The following is a 26,706-nucleotide window of genomic DNA, read 5'->3' as shown; positions in this document are numbered from 1 at the left end:
TTTAACTTTCAAACATGTTTGGGGTCATTCTAACATTGGGGTGTTTTTTGTCACTGTACCCATACTTTAAGGAGTAAGGAGCAGCCATTCTCTCTGGGAGCTGGCGCTCGGGCAGCAATTAGGGGTTACGAATTTTGCTCAGGGACACACTTTGACACATTGCTGGCCTAGCATCATGCCAGGGACAACCAGGGGCTCTGGGTCCCCAGGCAGGTTCATTAACTTGTGAGCACCCAGTTTTTAAGTTGCTTGATTCAGTATTTAAATATTTGATATTCATATTATCAGACACTCCTCCTTCCTATGTAAACCTATGGTAACTTTAAACTCAATTTTAATCATGTTAGATTCATTGAAAACAACACTTAGCCTACTGCAAGACATAGATACATTGACAGACAATATGGAGGAACCCCAACTGAAGTACTAGGGCAGGACAGGAAGAAAAACAAACCATGGGCCACTGATAACATCCTAGATCTACCGGGAGGCAGTAAAGTGGATCACATAATCCACGTGTGGAAGCATAGATGCAGGGAGAAGACAGGGCAACAATAAAGCAGCCTACACAACACAAAAGAAACGAGAAGGACACAGCAACATAGAGCCACAATAATAGAAGACAAGCATGACTCTCTACTAACCGAGAAAGCAGCAATATCCAAGTGATGGACAGAGTATTGTTAGGAACTATACAAATAATAGTTCCTAACAATAAGACCAGATCCCAACATACTAGTGCCATGAAGTCCAGTAGTGCATGTGGTAGGATGCCCCAATACTTCACGCTGAAGTAGAGGAGGTAGTAAAGAGCCTGCTATCGATAATGTCCCAGCAGAGCTTTGGGAGCATGGAGGGCAATACATGATAATAGCATTGACACGCATCTACCAAAAGATACCAAGCAATGTACCCAATAAAATACCCCAAGAAAGGGAATGCAGGGCAGTGACAAAACTACAGAAACAACTGTTTTTTCTGTCTGGCTAGCAAAGTAATGCTGCAGATCATCTTGATTCAGACCAAAAAGGAGATATTCAAAGTCAGAATACTGATTGAGAAGCACCTTTAGCACCAGCACGACCTGTACCACAACAGGTAATTCAAGCACTATACCCAAGCAGTGCAGTTCTTATAAACAACATCATGGAGGAAGCACTCATAGAATATCACACCACCATATCCATCAGAGGAAGACCCTACCATCTCCAATGACATCAAACTTATGAGAAAACACAAGGCAGAGCATATGGCATGGAGATGAAGAGAAAAGTAATATCCTGGTCACCAGCTACAGCCATACATATATCACCAAGGAACAGGCCACTTGCCTGTAGGAAGTAAAGGACTTATATACCTTGGGTCCTTTGTGAGTGAAGATGGCAGCTCCACAAAAGATAAAAGCAAGAATTGGGATAGCAACATCAGCCATGACTAGACTATACAGTATTTGGAAACAAAACAAATAATAAATCAGCTTCTCAGTGACGGTCAGACTTTACAAGTCACTTGTACTCTCCACCCTATTCCATTGGCTCTGAAAGCTGGGCACAGGATACAGTCGTTTGAAAGCAAGTGTGACAGAAGAATGCTACATATATCGTATAAGAAGACCGGACAAATGATTATGTTAAGACAGTTTAGCTACCACCCATGCTGGAGAACAGGAGCCTCTACTCTCATGGTCATGTCACAAGACATACCTCCCTGTCAAAGACCAAAGTACAGGGGACAGTGGAGGGAAAGTGGAGAAGAGGTAGACAGGCCTGAGTGGACAACATCAAGGAGTGGACTGGCTGCAGCTTTCAAACCCTGATATGGACAACAGAAGATCGAAAGCACTGGAGATACCAGAGTGCCCAAGCATCCACCATGACACCTGTACAACCCCCTAGGCCATGGGATGAGTGAGTGTGTGAAATACTGAATCAAGCAACTTAAACTGTATGGGGTGTTCACAGAAGCCTGTGTAGACGTTAAAATGACCCCAACACAAAAAAGCCAACTTATCAGGAGGTAGTTGTTTACGCGTGTGTGTGTGTGTGTGTGTGTGTGTGTGTGTGTGTGTGTGTGTGTGTGTGTGTGTGTGTGTGTGTACGCGTGCGTGTGTGATACCAACCAAGACTGTGTCAGATGGTGTTTTTTTCTAGTGGGGCTGTGCCCCATTGTCCTGTGTGTACTCTCTGAGCTCTTGCAGCCCTATTCCCACCTCAAGCACGAGCTCCTGTGAACCACTTTGACCACTCCTCTCCCTCCTTCTGGTGAATGTCCTGTGTGACTGCCACTGTGTTCTTCTTTAGTGTCCCTAAAAATAAACAACAAGAAGCTGACTTAGTAATGCTAGCTTGATTCTGACATTATGAAACATTATGAGACGTGTATATTTTAAATAATATAACTGAGGCCACTAATGGATTGGCCACCTTATTAAAGGCCTATTCATAGTCTGGATTTTCGGTGGTGAGGTGACCACCGCTCCGGTGGTGAGCTGACCACCGAAGCTGTAATAACGTGGAGCGGTGGTGAATAAAAACAGAGAGAAGGGCTGGGGAGAGCGGTGGTTTGCTCTTCACCGCGGCTCCGTGACGTCATGTTGTAGTTGCGGTGGTCACCTCACCACCAATAAAGACTATGAATAACGCTTAAGAATGTATCATGAAAGTTGTACTACAATCTAATCACACGGCCAAATGCTACAATAAATTACATGATTAATTATACATCAAGAATAGCTATGGTCTGTAAAGATATTTTTGCTGCATATTGAGGATTATTTTCTGAACAGAAAATTAAAAACAAACCAAAAAACAGTAATTCTAAATGTCTTGAGCTATGGTGGCAAATTTGTGAAATACAAACGGTGGCCTCTGTTCAGAATTGTTGTGATCCCTTTTCAGCAGTTACAGCTGTAATACTGTGGCATGCTTCTACTTGTGTACATCAAACATCAAATGTTTTGCCAAACACCATTTCAAGTTAGAATGACAAGAGGAAAGTTCAAGATAAATGTACAGTGGAGCAACCATTCTGTGCATGCAATCAAATTAAGGGCAAGATCCTATCAACTATGTGATTGTGATTAGAAACTACAAGTACATTTTGAAGTGAATACGATATTTCAACTTACAACTGGTTCCAGTAGGGCGGCTCCGTCTCTGTGTCCCACTTGAGGTGCTCACATTCAGGGTTCCAACAGCTGATCAGGGTTTCAGGTGGGCAGCAATTCCACTGTGACTCAGGGTTCCTACACATAATTTTACATTTCAAGATGTTAAATTCTCTGTATGTTTAAAGAAATGAAATAAATCTAATTCCATAGTTTACATACTTGCATGAGAACCTCCAGGGGACACACTGGGGCTGCTGGTTATACTCAGTGTCCACTTTCTTGCGGCTAACTCTCTGGGACACAGTAGTCAGTCCAACGCTGTTCATTCCACAGGGAGGTGTAGGTCACATGTCTTTGCGATGGCCTACAGTACATTCAATAAAAAAACGTACATTTTAGCAAACATAAAAAACTAACTTTAAGCAGTAGCATGGTGTGGGCCACAATGTCAAACAGCTCAGGAGAAATACAGATCACATGACATGCATGCAGGAGGAGTGAGCGCGCAGGAGTGTGGGGAATTGGAATGTGGCAGCCTGTCAGTCCAACCTACTTGATTCATGCAGACTCACATTGAATCCTCACTTCCTTGCTCAGATCGAGGTGGGACTTATGTGTCTAATAATAGAAGGGAAATTCCAGGTTGTGTGCCAATGTACTTGGCAAACACTTCAACACAGTGGTTTTGAAAGTGGGGTCTGGGGATCCCCAGGGGTCCTTGAGGGGATTCCAGGGGTCTCCAGATAAATTATGGATAATTGCGAACCAAATGGACCCTAATGTTGCTGCAACTCTGAGAACCAAATCCATTTTGTTTGACCACCATAACTGTACACTCTGTTATGGTGGTCCGTATTCTAATGCAGGGGTTCTCAAAGTGGGGTGCGAGGACCCCCACGGCCCTATATTGCCACAAAATATTATTAGAACCATTGCCCTAAAACAGCCATTTTACCTCCTCTGTCGTTTCAACATCAGTCTGTACATCAGATGGAGTCTCTGCTTCTGACATCGCATGTGTCTTCAAAAGAAAAGAGCACAAAAACAGGGGAAAGAGACATTAAAGTTAAAGCAATATTATGCCGAACCTTTGAATGGCATAGGGCTATCATACGCCTATCATATAGCCTCTCATTGCCTACTTACTCACACATGTGTTGTATTACACCTTGTAAAAGCTTAAAAGCTACTGGTGGGAAACTTGTTTTCAATGTGGAATAAAAACAGTTCTGGAGCCTTGTCAAAAGTAACAAGTTGGGTGCATGATGGCAATATTAAAAACCTATGTGAAATGCTAACAGTGGCCTATTTACAGATTTGTCACACACCCTATTCCACCAGTTATATAGCAGCTGTATGCTGTGGCATGCTTTTACTAGTGTACATCACATGTTTTGCAAAATTACATCATTAACTAATTCTAGGCGGGAACCCCTTTTTGTAACCCTACCCTTCTGGTCAGGAACCCCTTTTGGGTTTCTGTACACTATGTACAGTATTAAAGAATTACAAACAAATGATGCCGCTATATAAATATTAAGTTTTTCAGAAAACTTAGGTCATGATTTAGAAGGATTTTTTTTAGAATCGGCCTAAGTCCAAAATGGGTTAACCCATTAAGACCTGGAATGCATCTGTCACTTTAGCGTTTAACCACATTAACAATTATTTTATACTTTAGCTAATGAGAGGAAAGCTGAGTGACAACGTTTCGGTCTAAATTACTTTCATCAAGTATCTCAGGTCGTTTAGACCGACACGTTGTCACTCAGCTCAAATAAACTGTGGCTCTATAAATGATTTGCTATTTTTGGAACTAAATGCAAATCTTTGAATATATATTCTTTCACAGCAAACGATTTTAACTCAAATATTTGCTTCTGGTCGGTCCCTGAAACAAAATATTTTCAGCTGGGGGTCCACAGGGACATGAAAACATTCAAGCACCACTGATAGGGTTTTCAAAAAACTGGCAGGATTTAAGACATTTTGTAGTGTGGTCTCATGTAGAAATTTACATTTTAAACACTCAATTTTACCTTATGCACCATGAAAAAGAACTTCTTGTTATGTCCAGACATGGACACAGAACACAGCTAGTAATTTGTGGACTGGATCACTGGATCACTGGACATCTTAATTTCCAATTTACTTAAACAAATAGACGAAGAGAAGAATTACCCAAAAGAAACACAGACAGGCACATAAAAGCCCCCCCCCCCCCCAGCCTACCGTACTTCTAAAATCAAGACCTCCTTGTGACTGGTGTGGTGTCAACAAAAACAAATCAGGTGCACATACACAGACACATGCACAGGCACACCTTACAAACCTAAAACTTAAACAAGTGGTTCTCAACAAACTTGTTCATGTCAAGGACCCCCAAATTGACACTTATTAGCCGCAGACCAACATTTGAAAAGATATGCCAGGGACCCCCATAAGAGAAGATTTTCTCTCTTTTTTTCAAACATTTTCTATTTCAAGGACCCACAGTTTGACATGCATTAGGCTACGGACCCCCATGGCAATTCTATCTCTGGGACCACAATTTATATTGTAAAATCACACCCGTGTGAAGTGAGTGGTGCAACTCTGTGTGGGGGTCCCCGGAAGGTCCAGACCCACAGGAACGGGGCCAGGGGGTCAGCCGCCCCACGTCCGGAATGGTTGAAAAATGACAGACTTACGGTGTGGGGGTCCCTCTACTGTACTGTCACTGTACTGTACTGTATCACCCCAAATCATCATATATACAGTTAATATGTGTATGTGTTATGCTGCGCAACAGTTGTGAAAACCAACCAAAAGCTACTTTCTTGCTCGGACAGACCCAGCCAGCCAGCCAGCCAGGGACAGACCCAGGGACACACATAGCTGTCTATATAGGAGTGGTTGCACCACTCAAAAATAGTCAAATCAATGTTAATTTAACGCTGACAAATTTGTACACTCAGAGTTACAGACATGTAAGGGTCCATTTGTACAATCAGTACAAATGGACCCTTACATGTCAGTTACAGTCAAGGACCCCCCACTTCCCCACTTTTAGAACCACTGACAGACCTGTAAATATATGCTCTCTCTCTCTCTCTGATCTCCAACTCAGCAGAGCAGGCAGGCAACAAGTCACGTAGCCAAGAGAGCTATCTCCCAATTTACAATATTGTTACTGCTGCTAGTATTAACTACTGGTTGTTTAGGATAATTTATAACCAACAAGCAGATATGAAAGAAATCGTCATGTTGTTCCATGTTAAAAGATGAGTCAATAATATAAAAGATAAATGTAGTAAAAACAAGGTGAATCAGTTATTCTTGTGCTGTGTTTCAGGGTTGAGCTGCTTAACGACCACACTGTTTTCAAACGTTTTACTACCGGTATTATTATTATTAAGGGTCCATTTGGTGGTTCCTGACTCCTGTACTATCAATCATTTAGCTGGGGACCCCCTGGAGCTCTCAAAATACAGTCAAGGACCCCACTTTGAGAACCACTGACTTAAACAGACCTGTAATGCTCTAGCCTCTTGCTAGAATCTCGCTCTCTCGTCGCGGGACCGTCGACACACTTTTACCCAAGCATAGCCACTTCCAACAGCGTTTGTGTCTGTACCATGCAGCACCAAAAGCAATAATTTGAAACCCACAAAACGTCAGATGTTCATTGTTGTTGCCTTCCTTGTTATTTGTAATAATAAAGCCCGCAGCTGACTCTTATTTTAGTTATTGAAGCAAAATGCACAGCAGATAACAGAAGTTAAATGTAGATTTACTGGTCGAAAAAATAGGAAGCATGCTCTTACCTGGCCTGTAGCTGTATTGTCATGTCTGCTCCCGTGCTTGCGGACGCATGTCGAACCAATGCTCCGTCGGACCATAGTATGCCTCCCCCTAATCTTGTGACTTTGTGTTCCAAACGGCTCCATGTTGTTGCAGATTCCATCACACAAATAGATCGGGAATTTCTTATTTCCTTGTTCAACTGCCTTTGATGACTTTATGTCTGTTAATTTAATGTGAATCTCTTTCTGTAGCGGATGGAACGGTTACGCAGGTTAGTTTTCAAACAGCTCTCTCCGCGCCTGTCTGACTATTTGAAACTCACCACGTCATTTCCTGAGTCAGTGAAGCACGTGACCCAGGACAACCAATCGCATTCGCGTTTCAAACGGAAATGCAATGCATTCTGGGACGATCTGTAGTTTATTTGAGTGCTATTCATTTAATTAATGCTGGAACATTATAAAAAAAAGTAATTATTATACATTGAGATAGCCATAGAGGTGTAGCCTGCAGCTAGAGTCTTCAACGTTTGTCAGGCCAATAACCCCTTCAGAGAGATGAAGCAGGGACCTCTATAACATACATAAAATTGTGTTGCAGAATAAAATAAACATTTCCATAGATTTCATAGCTTCATATACACTTGTATAAATACATGTTTTCATGTTAATGTGTATTTTCAGATATTTAACGACTAAATTCCCTCAATTCTTAACCTTTGCCAAAGAGCTGATCTACAAGCTTACATTTTGTAAGCTTATGCTTAAGCTTATTATGATGAATTCCTGTTCTGTCCTTTGTCTATATAGAAGTGTCTATTTGTACGTCTCTAAATGTTTTTGATGAATTGAACATGGTGGACCCTATTGGAAACAAGTGTAATGCTTAATTGGGTTGTCCACTCACAGTTAACAGCCTTTGTATTGAGTTTGTGCTTGAAATGTACTGTAATTCTGCAAACTGTTAATAAATGTTTCAATCAATCAATCAATCAATCAATGCCTGACAGGCCTGTTTACAGTATGACAGACAGTTGTAAAGACAACAAAACGTGTCCTGGCTCATATTCTTTTCTAGGGTAATATAGTTTGGGTGCCAATGCAGGGGTCATGTGTCAAGACTTTGTTTTTACATGACATTGTTCTGTGTTTGTGCGTGCGTGCGTGCATGCATGCGTGCGTGCGGGTGGGTGATTGGTCTTCGATAGGGAGACCACTTGAACCCTATCACTAGGCCTATTATAGGGGAAACGTCCAATCCAACTCGCCCCAAAATATCAGATCTACAAGCTCACAATGAAATCAATTTAACATATTTTGTTAAATTGTATACAATGTGTAGTGGGGGTCCTTCGTCTCCATCTCTCAGCTAAGGGGTCCTTGGCCTGAAAAATGGTGAAGACTCGATTATAGCCTGGTGTTTGAAGGAACTTGGATCAGTCAGATGCACAGACAGAGAGGTGTGCCTCCCTGTCTGTGCATCCTCCTGTTGAGGACGCGGCAGTGGTTCTGGCTCAGGGGTAGAGTGGCCGGTAGAACAGCCGGATGGAACCGTGAGGTTCCCAGTTCGATACCAGGCTCCCCCAGAGTTAGTGTCGAAGTGTCCTTGACCAATACGCGGCTGAACCCCTAATAGGGCAGTTAAACTGCTCCTGAAGTGCAGGTTGGTGACTTGCATGGTTTCCTCTGCCATTGGTGTGTGCAAGGGTGAATGAATGTAATGCACAATCTATGTAAAGCGCTTTGGATAAAAGTCCTATATAAATGCACCATTTTGTCCAACTAATTGGTTGACAGGTTTATCAGACGCAGGTATCCACAGACACAATCCAACCCTCCTCAAATTAGTATGGGATCACTCTCTCTCTCTCTCTCTGTTTCTCTCTCTCCGTCCCTCCCCCACCCACCCGTTTGTCTGTCTGTGTCTGTCTGTGTGTCTGTGTCTGTGTCTGTGTCTGTCTGTGTGTCTGTCTGTCTGTGTGTCTCTCTCTCCTCTCTCTCTCTCTCTCTCTCTCTCTCTCCCTAAAACATGCACACTTCTTTTTCTGCTCGATGTTGCGACATCACTCAATGAAATGACGTACGTAGGGCTGCCCTGGAGGCCGCCCTAGTAGTTTGAAGACGCACGTTTCCCACAAGCCTGCACAGCCAGTTTTCGCACCTGTGTCACAGCTTGAAACAATAGGAATGACCGGCCTTGGATGCATATCAATGGTGATGGCCAGGTCCATTGTGTCGAGTCGACTGTACTGTAGGTGGCTGATGGATTTACGATGATAAACTAATTCAATTTCAGATATGACGTTTGCAAGGTAAATGAATAATTAAACACTAAAACACTAACACTAAAGTTTGCCCATTACAGTTGATATACAGTATATTCTGGGTATATTATGTCTACATTTAAGAGGTTATTTCAATTGGTGATCGCTCGTGAGTGTGCATGTGTGCGCGGCATAGCCCCACTACTTGAAATATCCACAGCACATCGCTGGACATAGGCATTATAGTCCCACACACAACATGTGCACGCCTAACTGCTATTCACTAGTTGACGTCTGTGCATGTGCTGCCTACTTCAGATAATCATTTTATACATAATTCTCTCCCTAGGGAAATATCCGCCCATTTTGCCCAGAATAGCAGATCTACAAGCTCATTAAATCAATGAAAAGCTTCCATCTGCAACACAATGTTATAGGCCTACAATGGCCGGTACTCTCTCTCTCTTTGTCCGTCCGTCCGACTGTTCGTCCATAAACCTTTATACGTTCAGTTATTTTTGGCAAGGCAAAACTGGTCAACCTTGTATGGGTCCTGTATGGGTTATGTATGGGCTAAGTGGGCATGGGTTAGAACTGGTCACTCATGTCTGGTTCCTATATAGGTTATGTATGGGCTAAGTGGGCATGGGTTAGAACTGGTCACTCATGTCTGGGTCCTATATAGGTTATGTATGGGCTAAGTGGGCATGGGTTAGAACTGGTCACTCATGTCTGGGTCCTATATAGGTTATGTATGGGCTAAGTGGGCATGGGTTAGAACTGGTCACTCATGTCTGGGTCCTATATAGGTTATGTATGGGCTAAGTGGGCATGGGTTAGAACTGGTCACTCATGTCTGGGTCCTATATAGGTTATGTATGGGCTAAGTGGGCATGGGTTAGAACTGGTCACTCATGTCTGTGTCCTATATAGGTTATGTATGGGCTAAGTGGGCATGGGTTAGAACTGGTCACTCATGTCTGGGTCCTATATAGGTTATGTATGGGCTAAGTGGGCATGGGTTAGAACTGGTCACTCATGTCTGGGTCCTATATAGGTTATGTATGGGCTAAGTGGGCATGGGTTAGAACTGGTCACTCATGTCTGGGTCCTATATAGGACCCAGTACTTTCCCTATGGGTCCTATATAGGATTATGTTTTTTGGGAAATTTGGCGCCACCTTTCGGAACTTTCCCGACGTCGCACAGGAACGGGGATGGTACCGTTGGATTCAGCGTGGAAAGGTAAGTCCGGCCAAGTGGTCTTTTTTAAAAATAGGGATAAAGTCCATAGCACACCTAATTAAGAGTGGTTAACTCCGCCCACAAAGGTCGCACAGGGGCGTGGCTCACATCCACACGTAGGGCTCGATGATGCGCACACGCAGATATGCGTTTCCTCGCACACGGTCATGCGGTTCAGAAAACTAGGGTTAGACTTTGACGCGCGATAGCTCCGCCCACAAGGGTCGAAAATGGGCGTGCCTTACATCCACGCTTAGCTATCGATGCGACAATCGCGCCAATATGTGTCTCCCCGCTCACGGACGTGTGGTTCTCAAAATTAGGGTTAGCATTTCACCATTCAATACACTCTAAGGTTTATCATGTCTATAACGCTTGTGGATGACAGGTCAGAGTTGGAGAACTCTTGCTACGGGTGTCGCACAAGAATGGCGGACCAATCGGAGCGTAGATCTCGGAGTGCTGTACGCGCCCATGTAAATTACTTGGCTGGCGGACCTATCGTTACCGAGCTATCACGCGTCGAAAACTAACCAATTAACTAGCCAATTAAGAGAACCGTAATTCCGTGTGCTGGGAAACGCATATCAGCGTGTTCAGCTCGTCGTGCTGAGTCCGAAAATGGTCTCACTTTTTTCCAGACATGTTTCGAGGGCTAGGGACCGATAGGAGGCGTTTACACCCACTTCCTAACATCGTAGAGAGATGAGACCACCACCGTTGAAATCGGGTCGAAAAAGTAAGTGGGGATACATACCCATTGATTATTTTAAAACATTGGAAATATATCGTTTCTGGGTGCATTTGTGACACTTTTACGTAACCCATATGGGACACAGACATGCGTGCCCAGTTCTAACCCATGCCCACTTAGCCCATACATAACCTATATAGGACCCAGACATGCGTGACCAGTTCTAAACCATGCCCACTTAGCCCATATATAACCCACAAGGGACCCATACATGCATGACCAGTTCTAACCCATGCCCACTTAGCCCATATATAACCCACAAGGGACCCATACATGCATGACCAGTTCTAACCCATGCCCACTTAGCCCATATATAACCCACAAGGGACCCATACATGCATGACCAGTTCTAACCCACGCCCACTTAGCCCATATATAACCCACAAGGGACCCATAGATGTGTGACCAGTTCTAACCCATGCCCACTTAGCCCATATATAACCCACAAGGGACCCATACATGCATGACCAGTTCTAACCCACGCCCACTTAGCCCATATATAACCCACAAGGGACCCATAGATGGGTGACCAGTTCTAACCCATGCCCACTTAGCCCATACGTAACCCATATGGGACACAGACATGCGTGCCCAGTTCTAACCCATGCCCACTTAGCCCATACATAACCTATATAGGACCCAGACATGGGTGACCAGTTCTAACCCATGCCCACTTGGCCCATATATAACCCACAAGGGACCCAGACATGCGTGACCAGTTCTAACCTATGCCCACTTAGCCCATAAGTAACCCATATGGGACACAGACATGCGTGCCCAGTTCTAACCCATGCCCACTTAGCCCATACATAACCTATATAGGACCCAGACAAGCATGACCAGTTCTAACCCATGCCCACTTAGCCCATATATAACCCACAAGGGACCCATACATGCATGACCAGTTCTAACCCACGCTCACTTAGCCCATATATAACCCACAAGGGACCAACAGATGGGTGACCAGTTCAAACCCATGCCCACTTAGCCCATACGTAACCCATATGGGACATAGACATGCGTGCCCAGTTCTAACCCATGCCCACTTAGCCCATACATAACCTATATAGGACCCAGGCATGCGTGACCAGTTCTAAACCATGCCCACTTAGCCCATATATAACCCACAAGGGACCCATACATGCATGACCAGTTCTAACCCATGCCCACTTAGCCCATACATAACCTATATAGGACCCAGACATGGGTGACCAGTTCTAACCCATGCCCACTTGGCCCATATATAACCCACAAGGGACCCAGACATGCGTGACCAGTTCTAACCCATGCCCACTTAGCCCATAAGTAACCCATATGGGACACAGACATGCGTGCCCAGTTCTAACCCATGCCCACTTAGCCCATACATAACCTATATAGGACCCAGACAAGCATGACCAGTTCTAACCCATGCCCACTTAGCCCATATATAACCCACAAGGGACCCATACATGCATGACCAGTTCTAACCCACGCTCACTTAGCCCATATATAACCCACAAGGGACCAACAGATGGGTGACCAGTTCAAACCCATGCCCACTTAGCCCATACGTAACCCATATGGGACATAGACATGTGTGCCCAGTACTAACCCATGCCCACTTAGCCCATACATAACCTATATAGGACCCAGGCATGCGTGACCAGTTCTAAACCATGCCCACTTAGCCCATATATAACCCACAAGGGACCCATACATGCATGACCAGTTCTAACCCATGCCCACTTAGCCCATATATAACCCACAAGGGACCCATAAATGCATGACCAGTTCTAACCCACGCCCACTTAGCCCATATATAACCCACAAGGGACCCATAGATGGGTGACCAGTTCTAACCCATGCCAACTTAGCCCATACGTAACCCATATGGGACACAGACATGCGTGCCCAGTTCTAACCCATGCCCACTTAGCCCATACATAACCTATATAGGACCCAGACATGCGTGACCAGTTCTAAACCATGCCCACTTAGCCCATATATAACCCACAAGGGACCCATACATCCATGACCAGTTCTAACCCATGCCCACTTAGCCCATATATAACCCAAAAGGGACCCATACATGCATGACCAGTCCAACCCACGCCCACTTAGCCCATATATAACCCACAAGGGACCCATAGATGGGTGACCAGTTCTAACCCATGCCCACTTAGCCCATATATAACCCATATGGGACACAGACATGCGTGCCCAGTTCTAACCCATGCCCACTTAGCCCATACATAACCTATATAGGACCCAGACATGCGTGACCAGTTCCAACCCACGCCCACTTAGCCCATATATAACCCACAAGGGACCCATAGATGGGTGACCAGTTCTAACCCATGCCCACTTAGCCCATACGTAACCTATATAGGACCCAGACATGGGAGCCCAGTTCTAACCCATGCCCACTTAGCCCATATATAACCCACAAGGGACCCATAGATGGGTGACCAGTTCTAACCCATGCCAACTTAGCCCATACGTAACCCATATGGGACACAGACATGCGTGCCCAGTTCTAACCCATGCCCACTTAGCCCATACATAACCTATATAGGACCCAGACATGCGTGACCAGTTCTAAACCATGCCCACTTAGCCCATATATAACCCACAAGGGACCCATACATCCATGACCAGTTCTAACCCATGCCCACTTAGCCCATATATAACCCAAAAGGGACCCATACATGCATGACCAGTCCAACCCACGCCCACTTAGCCCATATATAACCCACAAGGGACCCATAGATGGGTGACCAGTTCTAACCCATGCCCACTTAGCCCATATATAACCCATATGGGACACAGACATGCGTGCCCAGTTCTAACCCATGCCCACTTAGCCCATACATAACCTATATAGGACCCAGACATGCGTGACCAGTTCTAACCCACGCCCACTTAGCCCATATATAACCCACAAGGGACCCATAGATGGGTGACCAGTTCTAACCCATGCCCACTTAGCCCATACGTAACCTATATAGGACCCAGACATGGGAGCCCAGTTCTAACCCATGCCCACTTAGCCCATATATAACCCACAAGGGACCCATACATGGGTGACCAGTTCTAACCCACGCCCACTTGGCCCATCTGTAACCCATATCGAACCCACAATATTTGCCCAGTTCAAGCCCATGCCCACTTAGCCCACATAGAACCTACCTGGAACCCAGTATAATTGCCCAGTTCTAGCCCATGCCCACTTGGTACCCATACGCACACATGCACCCCATATGGGGCCCACTTGGACATGTTAGCTGGGTTATGGGCCCAGTATGGCCATACTGGCCTACTCACCATAGTAGCCTGGTCAAGGTTTCCCCCTGGTGGACGTGTCATTTCCAACTATTGTCGGTGCATGGAAACTAGGGGCTACTAATATATACTATTCTCTGCCTATCGGGACGTAACTCGGACGGCGCTGAGTCGGGTCTGGTGGCCTTCGCAACGCTAGCGCCTCGCTCGGCGGTGCCTCACGTGGCCCATACTAGCTCGAAAAATTCGTACTGATCCTAACTGATAACTGCGGTCTTGTCCATTGATACGGCTGCTGTGTCGAAGTGCCGACATGAGTGCTGGTTTCCGGTGTTGTTCGTTTGACTCACTGAAGAGAACTATAAGCAAAATGGCTGCCAAGTGGGGTCAACGTGCGGTGCGTCTGTGTTATTGGTTGCCGGTTGAACCCAGCGCATCAACACAAAATGTCAAATGACATACGGTAAGGCAAGCTAATTTAGGTCACATTCCATAGGCTTACAATGGCAATGATTCTCCCCCTATACCCCAAGACGGGGCGCAGCTTTGGTGAGCATGTGTCGCCCGCAGGTCTGGTGCATAGAATGAAAGTGGACGGGAAAGTCATCTCTCTGTCACGCAAATATGACAACATGTCGGTCTGCTATTCTCGACCGTCCTTGGAGTGCGACATCGTCGGCCGAGGGAGCATAAATTAGGCTTAAGACTTACTCCAGTAGGTGTGTGTGTCTCCATACTACGTCAGTTTAAATCACCAAGGAGGTCAGGCAGACAGACAGCGATTGGCGGATAGTCACATTAGTAATAAAGTGTGACAGTTGCTGTGGTAGGAAAGAAAACATTTGCATTTTAATATCGTCGCTGTTAAAAAAGACCCTGTGTGTTACAATGGGTCCAATTAAGCTATTCAGTCACACACTCTTATAGTTAATACTTTTCATTGGTACAATATTTATAAAAATGACAGAATGACATTTCTATTTTAAGAGATTTACAAGCTCACAACACAACTACATACATGCTTGTAGATTGACATTTTTTCTTGTGCTACTTCTGTGCGACGCTGTCATACAACAAAGTATAAAATAGGACATTAATTTATAAAAAAAATACATACAAAAATAAGAGATGTGGAAATACAAGGTTTCTGCTCGACAGCCACGATATGCTTTGTCTCGTCTGTCTGTACAGTAGATCATGTTGACAACCTCTGTTATCCAGGCTTTCCAAGGAGGTCTGATATGCAACTCACATAACCTGAGGGCAGGAGAAGGGTTTAGCTTCCCCTGAGATCGAGTGTAACTCAGCCTTGCGTTTGTATTGTATTCTCATTGTTTGCTCTCAGCTCTCTCTTGCTGCATTCCAAAACAGGAACTATGTTGTTGATTGGGGGAAAACAGTGCTGTTATGCAGCTTCTTTCTTTCCTTCTTTCCTTCTTTCCGATCTCTTTCTCTCTTGCCTTTCATTTGACTCGCGGGTTCATATCAAATCAATATGGCTCATTATTTATGTATGTCTATGGAATACTGCAGCGGATCTTTTTTCATTAGGTGGTTTCCTAAATTGGGTGGTCAATAATTCAATGCTATGTTATCCCTTTAGGTCGGCTTAAACAGAAGTGAGTGTACACAAACATGAAGCTCAGTTCGGGTTTGTTTGGGCTTATACTGCTTGACCAAAAAAAACAGGCTTTTTGTACAGTGCAAACATCCAAACATTCAGTCCAGAGTTCAATCCTTGACTGTTCAGGGGTTTTGACCCATGGCAGTAAAAAAGTAAAGCTGCAAAGCTCAATTCACAGCCCCTTTCCGATAAACAATAACAAGGGGCATTATCATCGATAGATTTTCTCTACAAGAATGCATATAAATACAAATATTATTTGTACCTATGATGAGTCAAAAAGGATAAAGCATAAAAAGAAGAAGGCTTATTTCCATTGTGGTCCTTGATGATAACGAGCCACTGCTGTTTCAAAGCCAGTCAGTTCCCCCCCCCCTCCCTTCACCACCTATCTCAGGCTCCCCAGCCACTGCATGTCCCCAAATGCCTTCACTCACAACCAATGGACTGTATATGGCACCCAGCAGGTTGTTTCACTTTCACTGATTACTAACATTTAAGGGGAGTAAGGGGACGCCGATAGCGGAGTGGTTAACCCTTAACCCTTTACTGTGCACTATAAAGAAACTGTCAGATTTTTTTTCTCACAAGCTGGAAATTCAAACTGAGAAGATAAGCAAAAAAGGCGTGCGTTTACACCAAGGAGGTACACCCTACCTATATTTTAGACAGAGAGACAGACACAGTACAAATACACAGACAAATGCATAAACAATCTCAATGCAAACATCCAATAGAATAAAACAAGTAGGAAGCATGCAGGAAAATGGCACAGACAAAAAGAAAACTTAAGATTAGCAGAATGGAGTGCAGGTGTGACAGTCACTATAGCTGTCACTGTCACCGCTGCTACCGGAAGGTCGCCAGTTCGTATCCCCGGACCGGCACGTTAAAATTACCACCGCTGAAGTGCCCTTGAGCAAGGCATTGAACCACTACCATGAAATGTTCTATGAGCAGGGCCTGGCTGTAAACAAGTATCTGATGCTTATAGTCCAGTTACCCTGGGTAAATATAGTAACTTTGCTAACTTTGCTTTGCTTTGACTGGTTGAATGGAATAAAATACTTAGTTTGTGTGACGCATGATAGGACAGAAGGAGAACACACAACACGAGCAACCACTTTGCTCACAACTCTTGACATAGAAACACACAGACATTTCTCTACTAGCTGATCTGAAGTAAGCTGGAGGTTTTATAAGCCAGGGTTGGATCAGGCCTTGAAGGTATAATGGGATGCCAGTGTGCAAGGCCAACATCAGTGTTTTGTACTCGGTGTTGGCAGCAACTGGGAGCCAATGGAGGGAGTGGAAAATGGGGGTGGAGGGGGTGACATTTGGCAGGTTGAAGGCCAGGTAGGCTATACTGAGGTAAGAACCAAAAGCGAAACCGGAAAACGCTAGCCCCCTCACCCTCCTCTTGCACTATCACTATCAACTGCACCTTTCTAAAACTAAATTGTGTTGTACAGTATATGGAACATAACCTACTATGAAGCTGTTCACAAAAAGTTTACCTAACTTTGCTACTACAGGGAAAACATGCACATGTACACACGTTACTATTGTTTTACACTTTGATTGCTCTTTCTTGCATTCTTTATTCTTTGTTTGCTGTGCTTGCTGTGGTTTTGTTGTTTTGAATGTTATGCAGGGCTTAAAGTGCTCAGTCCTGGGGACTGATTTCAGTCCTGAGGATCTCATAGGGGTCATTTAATGAGATCAGTGCAGATTTGCAAAAAAACATTTTCAGTCTTGGGATTGTTTTTGGCTTTAAGCCCTGTGTTGTGTTATGCCATCTATGCTGCTGCATTGTCTGTAAGGAAGCCAAACACAAATAAAGTTTTACTCTTATGTACCTGCATGTACACAAGATGTAACAATAAAGTACAACCTTGAACCCTTGAACCTTGAATGCTGTGGATTCTGCATCATTTGGAGGGGCTTAAGTGAGCATGCCGCAGGAGGCCAGTATAAGGCGGGAGTTACAGTAATCAAGCTTTGAGAGGACTGAGCCCTGGATAAGGAAGGAGTTGGGCAGACTCCTCGTCTGGAAGGGTCTATTCTTTTGAATGTTAATAAGTGTGAAAGAAAGTCACCTGTCCAGGACAACACACAGGATCCTGGCTGTTGGAACAGAGGCCACCAGGGCCTGTCATGGCTGAGGGAAGTAGGGGTGCTGGGGGGGCTGTAGCACCCCCTCCCCCCAGGCACAGCCCCCCCTCGAACAGGAGGGGAAGAAAAAAAAAAGATAAATAAATATGCTGTATCACAGTATTGGCACCTTATCCTGGTTAATTGCCTGTGTCAGTTCGTTCATATAACTTGCGTGTGGAGAGGGAAAGTAAAGGCCACGTTTGCGCGTGAAAATGCGCTAAAATGCGCGTGCATGATGCGCGTGCACGCGCATTTTTGCGGCGCGCGCTATGCGCGCGCACCCCCTACTAGACGCTCAGCCCCTGCGAGTGTCAAGTACTTCCCGCGGGCCTGGGGCCTGTAGCCTATACCAAGTAGACAGCTAGACCTACTGCACTTTTAAACAGAGCTGCTATACCTTTAAACACATCTTAAACCTGAGGGTTTTTGAGCGGTGCAACCACTCCTAGAACCAGCAATGTCCGTCCGTCCCTATGTCTGTATGTATGTTTAAGGTACCGACAGGGGGCGCTGTTACACCACTCACTTCAGACAGGTCTGATTTTTGAGTGGCGCAAACCACTCCAACAACTGGCTTTGTACCCGTGTACCCCTGTACCCGTGTTTGTTCGTACCAAAAAAACGAGCATGGTTGCTATGGTTAGCAACCAAAAAAACAAGCATGGTTGCTATGGTTAGTATGTGACGTCACTGACATAGCTGATCAGACTATATAAGACCTTGCACCACTCAGTTCACATGGGTGTGATTTTTTTGTATACTATTTAAATAGTCTTGAGAAAAAAATTGCTGCTATTTGTCCCAAAGTGACTGCAAATAGTTGCTGCCATTCGTTTAAAAAAAGCTTTATATACCCTGTATAATATGTATATAATGACGCAATGTGAAATGCTGTACAAAATACACAAAATGCTGTACCCCCTCCAACTGTATATTTCCCCATTTTCAACAGTTTGTTATATTTTGACACTTGCTTTGGCAATGTAAATGTATGTTTTCTCATTGCCAATAAATCTGAAGGTTTGAGGTCTGAGGTCCTGAATGGGGCTGGACTTACCTGGGAAGAAGAGCTCAGTCATATCTGTGTTGAGCTTGAGGTGGTGGGAAGACACCCGCTGTGAGATGTCCGCCAGGCATGCATCCATGTGGTCGTCAACCTGTGTGGCAGAGTGGCGGAAACAGTTGAGTGTCGTCGGCATAGCAGTGATAGGAGGGCTTGTGAGCAGACATGACCAAGACAGGCTATTTAGTTTGGACTTTTAGGGAGGAAAGGAGGGGGGCAAGTAGATCAAAGCAAAGTAGCAAACCTTTCCATGGCTATTTCCAAGACCGAAATGGAATTAGAATGGCCAACATATAGCACTTCTCTATTCTGTCCTCTCAATGCATTTAATTTGTGCATTAACAAAATAGAAATCTTTACTCTTAGATCATATTGATGGCTTGTTGTGTTTGTAACTGGCTGTCAGGCTTATGCACAGACACGCAAAGAAAAATACGTATATATACAACAGTATCATATACTCTTTCTGAGATTATATTTTTAATACATTCGTTTGTTTTCCTTTTACACACTTAACAGAGAGTAGAAAAAACTCACACCAAAATCATGCAAACTTGAATAGTCTATATACTGTAGCATTCTGATTTTCAAGTACTCAGCAAACCCTTCGATAGAATATTACAATTTAAATGTAGTTTTTAGGGAGGCGTTACAAGCGAGATAAATTAATTAAAAGGAATATGATAGTATGATAGATAGATAATATGATAGATAATATATGAAGTATATTTAAATCTCCAGAAGCATGGTAAAAATAAAGAAGAAAAAAGTTAACCTAATTTCATTCCAAACTGCACTAAAATCACAAAATGTGTATGACCGGAAATCAGAGAACAATCAAAAAATCCTAAGGCACAAGGGAAAACCATGCTGTACTAAGATCAAAACCGTCCATGCTGTGAAGGCAGCAGCACTGAAAGCCTCACACCGCTGGGAAAATAAAACTCATAAAGAGTAGCTGCCACTTCTCCCCCAAAATAATGGAGCCATCAGACCTAATGACTCAGTCTATGCCGAGGCGAGGCGCAGACTCTGGGAATATTCAATCTGAACGCCGTAAAAGGCGATTGTCAACCCCCGTTAATCCATTCAGGCCTGACGTCGAATTTTTTTTTTTTTCTAAATCATGACAATTTTCGGAAAGATTTGAGGCACATTTTAACGATTTTTCAAAAATAGCAGACCTACAAGTTCATAGCGCGCCACTCGGTGGCGCGCTATGAGCTTGTAGATCTGCTATTTTTCAATAGCTAAATTATAACAATGTTTAAAACACCAAAACGGGTTCCCGCCCCAAAATGGGTTAATGGTTAATGTGGTTAAACGCTAACGTGACATGGATGCGTTCCAGGTCTCAATGGATTAACAGGCGACCCCTAAAAGCAATGTCTGGTTACATGGTAGGAGTTAACGGCTGGAAATGCTTCCCCCCGTGCACTCCATCTACACCCCAAGGAAATATAGTGTGAAGATGAGGCACTAAGAAAGATGTCATAGTCACAGCAGAGACTCCCTCGCCCTCTACGTATGTATGTACAAAATGTAGGCTTTCTCTGGAGCCATCAACAAGGTGTAGAGACAGGAGAGTGCTAAATGTACAGTGCACTGTGATTCACAGTTCAACGATTCTAACATTGTTTTAGAAGAAGAAATGCCATCGGTTCGGGTTGTGTCAGCCATTGATTAAATAGTCAGATATTTAGTGACGTTTGAACAGAGGATTGTGTTCTACATTTTCATCTCTCTCTTTTCCCTTTCAACTATACGCTGATGGAATGTGATGTCTCACAAGCCTGCCCGGTTTCAATGAATTCAGATATGATTAGAAATCTGCCAAGGGCCCCCTGGCTGCAGACTGTGTTTGCAATATCACCTCCGTGACCTCCTGTGACTGAGGAGTGCACAATATCGTAGGAGCAAGAAATGTATTTTTGATGGAGTTATTTCATATGGTCACGAGGGAAATGGAGATGTCAGCACGCGTACTGTGAAGTCATAATATAAGCAGATATTTTACATGGTTGTCAGACTGCATGGGGCCAACACCAGGAGACCACTATAGTGAACAGCAACAAATTGCCTAAGGTTCACAAAATCATTTATTCTAGATTTCCAACAAATACATCACATGATTCACATCCGTTTCAGATATTGGAACACATTCACATTTGGCATGCTGTCAAAACATTGCATGTTCTTCAGGCATTTTCTTTTCTCTTTTGGTCATTATAATAATAATTATTATTATATTATTATTAGTCACTTATTGTGACTTCATCAGGGCCAGCTAAACATCAGATGTTTAGCTGGCCCTGATGAAGTCACAATAAGTGACTAAATTTGACTGAGGGACTGCCATTGGATTTTTTTGAATTTTCGTTTTTTTCACGTCATATGAAAGCAGGGAATCATAGCTTCAAATTGACATATTGGTTGTTCAGTTTGACCCACCAGTTTTGGAGATATGGCTTATAGAGTAATGTCTTGCAGAACAATGCGAGTTGAGAAAACCGGCTTGAAAGGTTCACTGCTGTGGTCTCTAACATTACACCTAGCAACATGTTTGGGCATTTATTTCATATTTACATGTTGATTTCAGCTCTGACACTTATTTCAGACATGCTCTAGTATGTGAAGAGTCTGCCTGTGCTATTAACTCATTTTGAAAAAAAGAAGAAAAAAAAAGTTTTTCTCCTCTGGTGAAAAGCGGTAATTTGCGCGATGGCAGTCTCTCAGTCAAATCTGGTTAGCTTTCACTGCGAACTGTACTGAATTTGAGATGACTGCATGCGTAATACCACCTTTTTCAATAAGTGATTGACAGGAGCGCCAACCAAGCAACATGATGCAAACTGACATCCAGTGGTGTAACATACAGTAACAGCATACCACACACACACACACACACACACACACACACACACACACACACACACACACACACACACACACACACACACACACACACACACACACACACACACACACACACACACACACACACACACACACACACACACACACACACACACACACACACACACACACACTTTGTGAATGCTTTTTTTCACCCTTAACCCTAGTCTGCTCTGCTTATAATAGTGGCTCAACAAGCTCACAACACATCAGTTATCGGTGCATGATCTGGCACACAACTAAATCAGGCACTGACTCTAAGACTAACCCCGGCCTAAACCTCTCATAAATGTCAAATCCTAACCTGAATCTTTTCCCAATTGTTAATATTTATGTATTGTATTTTTGGGGCTATATTTGATAGGTATACGGTACACTACAGAATAGAGAGAGACAGGGAATAGGGAGAGAAAGATGGGGACTGAAATGTGGTAAAGAGCTCTCAGGAATCAAACCCCGGACTGACTCGCTGTCAGACAAGCCTATGTGGTATTAACAATTCTGCTCAACCATCACTGTCTTCACAATGACGGTTTCTGAAATTCTCTTTTCAAAAGAGTTTTATTGAAATGTTCAGTGGCAGAAATCTCAGGGGCATGACATACACAATGATATTTATGATCCCATGCCTTCATAGGCGCGATTCATACTCCTATTTTAGAGCCGAATAAAAGTCGGTTCGGCTCTGTAGAGGCTACAATGTGACGTCATTTGAGGTTCGGGGGGGCGGGTACCGTCCTAAAGTCGGCTCTTCGGTGCTACTGAAAATTTGTATGAGTATGAATCGGCCCATAAGATCTGAGGTCTATTATTTGCATGGTCCTGGACCTGGTAAGAGCAGGAGTGGACCTGGTGAGACGAAGGAGGGGCCCGGACAGGAGTCGACCCACAGAGCCTAGTAGTCCTTCCACGTGCCAGATTGATCTACACCCCAGTCCCAGCAGAGTAGTTCCGGAGCAACGGATTGTGTGGCCTTGGTCTTTCCCTAATGGGACTGATCGAGGGTAGCTACTGGGACGTAAGTCAGGACTTGATCACCCCGGCTGGGTCACCTGAGTAAGGGGTATGATGTTGCGATCATAGACATATATACGTAGACGCCCTTTCCGGCTCTGAGGCGCGTGTCACCATTGAAGGCACAATTTTCCCGACATTCCTTGCAAAGCATTAGCGGAAGCAAAGCTTGTCAAGCTTCCGCATGCGTAACATAAGTCCCGGAAAAGACGCGCTGTGATTGGCCAGTAGTCACTTGAGTGACAGCGAGAGACATGGAGGAGTCACATGAGTGACGTCACTTGGGCAGCGACGCAGTCGCCTTCAGCAAATGCCTTCAGCACTTCTAAATAAGAAAGCTGCGGAGAACTGTTGCTTTGTGTTCACTCTTTAATGTTTTCTGTTAGTAATCTAATCCCCCCTGGCTCTGATGTTGTATTGTTAATAACTTTGTTGTTTGTGTTTGTTTGTTTGTCTTGTATTGTAATGTATTGTCATGACTGTTTAACAGATTTGTTAAAAAAAAAAAAGCCTTCAGCACTGCACTTCCGCCTTCATTGGGATACACGTCGCTCCAATGAACTGCAGCGGCAAATGAGGCATCTATTTCTTATAATATCTATGGTTGCGAGACCCAAAACCCTGATAACCTTGGGATACATCACTGAGGATACGTCCCAGGTGCGTCGATCCATTCAATGTTTTTCTTCGTTCTAGCATGTAAAAGGTACAAAAAAAATAAAAATACTACCGAACACCCCACTCAGACAAATTCATAATTAAGCCAATTCCCAGTTTCCCTGCCTCTCTACAAGTGAGCCATCCCTGCTAACCCCCACAGGTCATTGGCAGGGTGAAGACATGAGTCTCCTCCGGGATTGGTTTCGAATACTAGTATAGTACCCCCCACACACACACACACACGGGGCGACTGTGGCTTAATGGGTAGAGCAGGTCGTCCAATGATCCATGGGTCGGCGGTTCGAATCCCGGCTCCTCCTGTCTACATGTCGAAGTGTCCTTGGGCAAGACACTGAACCCCAAATTGCTCCCGATGTGCTGGTTGGTACCTTGCATGGCTTCCGCCGCAATCGGTGTATGAATGTGCGTGTGAATGGGTGAATGTAATGCACAATCTATGTAAAGCGCCTTGGATAAAGGCGCTATATAAATGCACCATTTACCATTTACCATTTACCACACGCAAATTATAATTAATTTTACAGGGAAACAAATATGACAGTTCATGGGCACCTAAGGATACGCATGGCACTTTCTCCTCCACACAGACAAACTGCCTATAACAGCAGTATTTGGCATGTTGTTTTTTACTTTGCTCTTCGTCATGCCAGCTATTGTTAGGCCACTCGTGGTCGTGGTCAGTGTATGTACATGGCCCAGGCTTCCAAATATCAGTATGGCGATACCCAAGGTTTGTTATGATTCCAAGAAATGGTTTGTACTAGAATGTTTATCTTGGAATGCCTAGCACATATACAAATCAAAGACACAGCCCGGCCACCTCCAGAATCAGGACCTCCTCGTGACAGGTGTCAAGAAAAACAACATCAGGTGTATTTGGGATGTTAGCAACATTGCATGCACAACTAAACCAATCCGGTAACACTCTGGAATGTTTATACATCGCTGCACTGGATGGATGGCATATATTTTCGAACTGAATCAGACACTTTAACAATACGGTCGTCGGTTGTGGCGAGCAATATAATAGGTGTTGTTCAGAATCATGATGGTTTATACAAAGTGGAGTGTGGATGTCAGGGTACCAGATTGAACTTGATTGGTAATACTTGCAGTCTAGCTTTGATGGTGAATTTTAAAACATCCTCCCCTATACAGTATCAACACTGGCCAACTTTCCCTGCAGTCGAAGTCCACGCCAATGTTGTTTGACTTCAGTCTGTTTTGTACTAATAGCCCTTCTAGCTGTTTCTTTCTGTAGTCTAGTGTCCCCTCCCTGGTGGGTGAGAGTATAGCTCCACTACCACACACACAAGAAGCTATTAGGACTGTAGGTATAGGTGGTAGGGTAGAACATTAGTATATACACCACAGGGAACATAGATTTGTGACTTACTTTGGGTCAGTGCCGCACACAACTCAAACATTTGACAGGTTGTGAACGTGTAACTTAAAACAGACTAAATACAATACAAATGTTTAGCTCTGTTGCTGGCATGTTGTTCTCTTCTCTCCTTGTTCTGAACTGAATAATGTAAGCTCTCATCAAGGGCACCTGTGCTAATAATCACACCTGCACTGGATGGATGTGACTTTAATTGTCTTTTTCAATTAGGGCCTTTTGAACAAAAGGTAGCATAACTGTCACCTTCAGCCCCTAAACCTCCGCTTTGGTTTCCGTTTCCTCCTCACACACCGCTGTTCACGTTCCTTTAGGAAACACATTTATCCTTTGCAAGAAAACCAGGGAACCGAGGAGAAAATTCATGCTCCCCAGAGGATGCATCCTACCTCTAGAATCAGCCTTAGACTAATATTGTCATGAACTGTGTACTTTTATTTCGTAGTGATGCCCTAGTGTTTCCAGTTTTTCCTAGTGTTTGCCTGTCTTGTCCAAGGGGCCAGTGAGGCACTCCAACGTTGAAGCACTTGGCCCTAGTGGTAAGAGGAGGGACTACAGGCGGACCCGTGGATTCATGACCGGGAAACCCCGTGCAGCTGGGCTTTAACATTGAGCGCTCGGTTGCACTTCCGCATTGGACCACCTCCTTTTATATACTCTATGGTCTTGTCTCACCTCCCTGTGGTAGTTTTCTCCACCTGTGTCCTGTTAGTCTCCCAGCCAATTCCAGTGTTGATTGTTTGTTCTGTTCACCTGTGTATTGTGAGTGATCCCTGTGTCTACTTAAACCCTCAGTTCCTTGTGTTCCCTTGCTAGACTATAAAATCTTGTTACGTTGTGTTCTGCCTGTGTATGTCCTGTTCGTTGCTAATAAATACTTGACCTGCTTTTCTTCCATGACATTACCAGTGCGTGGTTGGGCTGGGTGCAGCACATTGCCCTTAAGGTTTACGCAATGCAAATGTGTCTTGTGGCACAAACCTTTATTAAAATTGCCCAATGGGTGAGTGAGTGAGTGGGCCGGCGGGTGGACAACATGCACTGCATGGACACTATGGCTTGTGCCAAGTGTACATCGGGAACAGGGGTCCTGAGCCAATAGGTGCTCTTGATTAAAATGTGCTGAAAGTCACTCTTCCAACAAGCTTTGAACTGAGAAGAATGGACTTTCCGTTGCAGAGATAAGGGCCAAAACATCTCGAAAACGGTCACTTTAGCCGACCTTCGAGGGGACTGCCCATAAGTCAGGCATCCTGCGTGGCCGGTTAAGACTCACCCGTGCTGTGGGTTAAAAATCCCCCATGGCTTCCGACATGCGTGGCAGATTAAAACTAACCTGTGCTGCGGGTTAAAAATCAACCGTGGCTTGTTTTTCTTTAATAACACAGGCTAGGAAGGTCAGACGACAAACTAGATACCTGAGTAAAG

The 26,706-nt window shown here is 44.2% G+C and overlaps 1 long non-coding RNA gene across 2 annotated transcripts; it reads right to left on the bottom strand.

Moving 5' to 3' along the window:
- Positions 1-2,240: 2,240 nt before the first annotated feature.
- LOC306937705 lies at positions 2,241-7,097 on the bottom strand. 2 transcript variants are annotated; one of them, XR_013791640.1, is made up of 5 exons: positions 6,916-7,097; positions 4,065-4,130; positions 3,329-3,473; positions 3,128-3,244; positions 2,241-2,305 (listed from the first exon to the last, which is right to left on the bottom strand). It is a non-coding gene; the product is annotated as an uncharacterized lncRNA (long non-coding RNA). The 2 variants fall into 2 exon arrangements; XR_013791641.1 differs by lacking the exon at positions 6,916-7,097 and adding an exon at positions 5,149-5,261.
- Positions 7,098-26,706: the final 19,609 nt, after the last annotated feature.

Source organism: Electrona antarctica, assembly GCF_951216825.1.
Source record: "Electrona antarctica genome assembly, chromosome: 14".
NCBI lineage: Eukaryota > Metazoa > Chordata > Actinopteri > Myctophiformes > Myctophidae > Electrona > Electrona antarctica.
This window is presented reverse-complemented; position numbering and strand designations above follow the sequence as displayed.